This window comes from Pistacia vera, unplaced genomic scaffold, assembly GCF_008641045.1.
Source record: "Pistacia vera cultivar Batoury unplaced genomic scaffold, PisVer_v2 Contig1002, whole genome shotgun sequence".
Lineage (NCBI taxonomy): Eukaryota > Viridiplantae > Streptophyta > Magnoliopsida > Sapindales > Anacardiaceae > Pistacia > Pistacia vera.
In genome coordinates, this window is record NW_022195031.1 from 101,004 (window position 1) to 107,149 (window position 6,146).

Genomic DNA, 6,146 nt, shown 5'->3' on the forward strand with positions numbered 1-6,146 from the left:
TATAGCAGGATTCTGTAACTTGTAGATTTACACCTATGTGTATGGTAAGCCCTATTCCGGAACATCATCCAAGCTTGTCTGGAATCCCAGTTTCTAGGTACGTTTTCCAAACCTTACATCAAATCCTATCCAGGTTGCTAAATCTTGGGGTGTCACTACAAAGTTCTGATTCTTTAATTTAAAAACATTTGTACGCCTGAAACTCATCACTGTCTGTCTCTGCAACTTCCAAACTACCAAAAAACTCATATATAAATGCCTATACCATCATATCTCATACTGACCAAACGGTCCCATTTCAAATGATTAATCCAACCATTGATTTCATCACCTAAACCTAAACTTGTTAGAAGTCCTAAATTCAAACTTCTTCAAGGCAAATATCTCTTTTCGACACTTCCTCGTATTGTTTTTTATGTCTCCAGTCTCGAAATTGAAGTGCAGATGAGGATGTGCCTTCCTGAGGAATGGTTTATTTTTTTGCCCTCACCATTTTCTGCTTTCTTCTAAAACTGTATACATAAAATTGTCATCATAATCGGCCAAAACACAGACCAATTACCTTAACATATACATTTGAGCTCATCATCAATTCCTACATGGCACTGTAAAACTCTGGTAATGTTAACAAATGTCCAAAATTAAACCAGAAACTAATGAGCTAATCATCAAGCAAAAAATAGAATACCCAACTAATTTCTCAAACAATAAGAGAATGGTTCATTCTTCAGGCACTTGTTTTGCATTTAGACTACATTTGTTGTCATATTTGTAACAAAAAGGCACAACTTAATTAGAAAATGTAATTTCTCTTTCAATGCTCAGCAAAAATTCCAGAATTCCACAACCAACACAAATAACAATTTCATATAAACACAATAACCAACATAGAACAATCAAACAAATACTCTTCAAATATGTATATCAATATTGGTAGTAATTCAGCCAATACACCAGTTTAACACAACCTGCAGAAGTTTAAAGCTAACAATTATCACTAAGCAAAACTGTCCACATCTTGTGTAAACATATGAAGGGCCCTTTGTATGTGCCATGTTCTTTTATTCCTTACTAGTAAATGAAATGAATGCTGTATGGTTTGTCTTTCTTTTATTCATATTTCGTCAGACTCTAGCTTAAGATTATAGACAAAACAACAATTTCATTAATAAAATCTTAATCTCTAGTTAATTAATACAATAACTTGTTAGAAGTCTATCCATATTATTTGTAAAACCAGAGTGCAAGCCTATAAAGTGAACAATCTGCTCATACAGAAGGTGTCATTATGGTCTAACAAGGCAAACTTCAACTTCTCACAAGAATAGTAAAGTAAAAAGTAACTGTCTTGACTTTTGATAGATACTATGAAAGAAAAGTTCCTGTTAGATGTGGACTAGAGATGCGTGAATTTGGATTCAATTTACACAAGATTGTAAAAAATCATAAATAAATCAGGAGAGTTTTACAACTGAAAGACATCATAAGTAAACAAAGAAGGTGTAAAGCTTTCATCATTCTGAGTATCCCTCAAGCGTTTTAGCTGAGCAGAGAACCTAATTGCCTTTTCTATTTGATAAATGATAATGCACTGACGTAGGGAGATGGGTGAATGGGCTGCACAGTAAGTTCATTGCTTTCAATCAACTCTTCCAAAGTTTCACAGGGCAAGATCATTAAGTTTCATGCATTTTCAATCAACTCTTCCAAAGTTTCACAGGGCAAGACCATTAAGTTTCATGCATTTTCAATCAACTCTTCCAAAGTTTCACAGGGCAAGACCATTAAGTTTCATGCATTGGGGAAAAGGATACTGGCTGGACTTTGGACTTAAAGGGGCATATGTGTGTGTGTGTGGGTGCGTAGGAGAAAAAAGAAAAGGGAATCTCATCATGAACAGATCAATGAAGAACAAAACACAAATTCCAGAATTCCACAACCAATTTTCCTAAAATATGCCTAAAATCAATTTTCCTTTCACGGTAGTTCACACAAACCAGCTTGTAAAATAAACTACATTTATCTTTATCAATGGCAGAACACTTCTATTCATCAATCACACAAACCGGTCCCACCAAATTGATTGGATTTTATTTCATCAACTTAACTCCATTCAACACATTCATCCAACCAAAAAAAAAAATTGAAAAAAATATTTGAAAAAGGAAAGTGTTTAGTTACCAAGAGGAAGAACAAGCGCAGAACAGGAGTCCAGAAGAACAACAGCGCGAAGATGAAGAAGACGCAGTAACGCAGATGGAAGACGAAGAAGATGGTAATGGCTGCCTGGGTGTTTTAATTTTTGAAACTTCCCCAAATTTTTTAACCTAAAACGCGATAATTTTTTTTTTAATTTTAATAACATTATGGACGGGCGTCCATTACTATTAAGTATGGACGACCGTCCTTTACATAAGGGATGGCCGTCCAACCCTTATGGACGGCCGTCCATAATGAATGGATGGGTATGGACGCCCGTCCACAAGTTAGGGACGACCGTCCAGTGTTAATTTTTTTTTTTTTTTTTTACGAATTACTTTTGGACAGGCGTCCATTACTTACGGACGCCCGTCCACAATAAAAGGACGGCCGTCCATCCATCTTTTTTATTTAGATTTGTAAAAGCCAAATGCATGGACGGGCGTCCAAAAATTACGGACGCCCGTCCTAAAGTAAGGGACGGCCGTCCACAATTAGTGGACGGGCGTCTACAAAGAAATTTTTTTTTTTTCATATTTGGGTGAAGGACGGCGTCCATTATTTGTGGGCGCCCGTCCAAAATTAATGGACAGCCATCCATAATGGATGGACGGCCATCCCTAAGGTCTTACAAATTTTTAAATTATATTTTAATAAGGGATGAGCGTCCTTTAAATGGGGACGCCCGTCCCTTTTACATGGACGGGCGTCCATGTGAGTGAACAGTCGTCCAAATGTGATGGACGGTCGTTCACTAGAAAAAAACTATTAAAAAATTGAGATGCGCGTTACACGTAGGCTGTTACAGAAATTCGGTGCAACTTTTTCAGTGTCCGTAGTGTTTTCTGGTGATAATATGTTGATTAAAGATTAATTATGCTAATTTAACAACACGTGATCAATTTTTAATCACAGTTAAAAAATATAATTTGCCGATGCATTACAAGGAGAAAAAATCACGTGGTGATCAACAGTCCACGTCGGTCCAACGAAGAGTGCGCCACGCGCAATGCAGCAGGTGATCATGCTCACAATTACGTGGCCATACATGGTAACTGAGCGAAAGCATTTGGTTTACTAGGTGTAGGCCTACAATCGAACCGAACACGAATGAATAGTCCCGTTCGAAATTCGTTCGATTAGCATGTTTGATTGTTCGAGTTCATGTTCGAACTCAAACAAACACAGGATGACTGTTCGTGTTTGTTCGATTAACAAAAGGTCAGTTCGTTCGTTCGACTAACTCATTCGGGGATTTGGACTTTGGGTTGGGTAAGGGAAAATGTGGGTTTGGACTTTGGATTTTTGTTTAAAATTTTGGGCTGGCTGGTAAGGGAAATATATATATACGTGTGTGTGTACAAAATTATTATCATACATATATTAATTATAAATTAAATATGTTTAATATGTTATGAAATTACCAAAATTATAGGTTATCATATATTTATTATCATTACATAAATTATCATAAATATTTTAGGGTGCGTTTGATTTATTATTTTGGATAGGATTTTGGGGATAGTATTGGATAGTTGGATATGGTTATGATTACGAGAATAGGATTTGCATGATATGTGTTTGGTAGAGTATTTTGACCTTGATATTTGTGTTGAATATTTTATTAATATATTTTTTTATAAATGATTTATTGATATAATATTTTGTTGCATTTTGTTAAAATAATGTATTATTATATATATATAACTTATCAAATTACATTTTAATAATACTAAATATTTTATTGGTAATTTTGTCACCCGTAGATATTAAAAAACAAAAACCCATATTAATTTCAAGTACTAATCCAACTGTTTAAAAACATCACATTAATACATATATGACAAAAGTACTAATTATCAACCCTTACAATCATTATTACACGTATACTCCATTAACAACTACGACATGGTCCACTGTGCCACCCACAGTGCATTCGTTATGTTATCTCGTACAGTCGTCATGTTGTCTATAATACCTTGTTGCAGTTGACTCGGTCCTTCTCTGTTTCGACCATAGTCTGTCCCATTTTGACGATCACAATTTACTTGCTCATTACCCGTACTATTATTAGTTTGTTCGAAGATACGGTTGTCCATATTGTACATTCTAATAAAATTATGAAGTACACAACATGCCATAGCAATCTTCCCTTGTTTGTCCAACGGGTAATTGTTCATTCCATTTAGAATACGGAACCGTCTTTTCAAAATACCAAAGGTTCTCTTGATAACATTGCAGAGTGAAGCATGTCTGTAGTTAAACAAATCTAGTGGCCCCCTTTGGTTACGACGGTGATCAGAAATATGGTAAGCCACTTGCCTATAAGGGGCGAGGAACCCATCTCTATTTGGATAACCTGCATCAACCAAATAGTATTTCCCTGTAATAATATCAGACATTTTATTTGAATTACAGGGCCACAACAGTGGAGGTAATATGCTATAATACGTCAAGAAAATACTTTTACCTGGTGGAGGATATGAGAATCCAGAATTAGGATCATCAATAATTGAATTTAAAACTCTTGAATCATGCGCAGATCCTTCCCTTCCAGTAACGACATAAGTGAACATTATGTTAAAGTCGCATACAACCATTACATTCTGTGACATCGATCCTTTGCGATTCCGGTACCTATTGGCAAATTCATGTGGAACCGAAGCGTATACATGTGTGCCATCCATGGCTCCAATACAGTTCTATCATGAAAATGGGGCATTTTACTAATATTAATCTACTAAACAAATTAATAACACAATGAACTTAACTATCTACTAATAGCAAACATAATGAACCAGTACCTTAAAGAAAGGGTAATATTTTCTGTTGGCTGATATTTCCCATGGAACATTATTGAAGTCAGGTGGTCTAATAAACTTTGTCTTCAACTCAGATATAGCGTCACAAACTGCGTTAACATGTCTAGAGATCGTCTCACCCGAATGTTGGAAATCCTCCATCATAATTCTGATTGTCTCATTTTTTCCAACGATTGTTAGAAATATCATAACTTGTTCTTCCAAACTCCTCCTCCTGGTTGGTTGCAATTTGCCTTAATCGGACAAAAATTCACATAACAATGTAAAATAGTCTTTCTCTATGCGGCACTTGTCATAGATCCTGTCAGGATGACCATTGAGTACTTCCAACATGTACTGATGACCAATTAATACAGATGTATGTCGTGGTTCACGCCCACTTGCTTCTAACGCGGTAACACCGCAGAGTGCAACGGCTATATCTGTCAGTATTTCTTCTTCGTCCCTCTCATCTGTAGCACGTCGTCTTCTTCCTATATGGCTAGACGACACCATTTAAACCTACACATTTGCAAAACATTTATCAACAATTAACAGTTGTTGTACTACTTAGCAAAATATAACAGTCAATATTTAATTGTAATGACAATTGAAAATAGTGTTTACACATTACAATATCACATAAATAAGTTCATACAGTAGCGTTATAAATTGTAATTGTAATGACAACTACCCACTGACGCATACAAAATTGTTGCCAAACAATTATGAAATATAGTGTCATCTACTAATTATTGGAAAATTTGTTATGAATCTATTTAGCCTTTTCCTCCGGTGGGAGTTTCACAAATATCTCCCGCCACCCTGGATTTTCATATAAGTACGTGACAGCCGACAGATAAAACTGTGTCGGTACTTGCATGGCCGTCATGATGTCAATACAATTGCTCATGGAGAAAGGATCAGATGGAGCAGTGGTGTTCTCTTCTTCCCTCTCATCTGCACTGCGATTGGAAGCCCTCGATCCCATTGTCCGCTTCTTCACAAGCTCGTCCGTCAAGCTAAAAATGGCATCCGTAATTGAATGTCCCGGCCTCCTTCCATGCCTTCTATTTCTCGCTCTTCCATGGCCAGATGTGTTTGGCCATTTTTCCCCTGTCAAACGATCAGGATCAAGTTCAAAGT

The 6,146-nt window shown here is 36.2% G+C and overlaps 1 pseudogene; it reads right to left on the reverse strand.

Moving 5' to 3' along the window:
* The window catches only part of LOC116134258, a 52,149-nt pseudogene extending 46,633 nt beyond the window's left edge, over positions 1-5,516 (reverse strand).
* Positions 5,517-6,146: the final 630 nt, after the last annotated feature.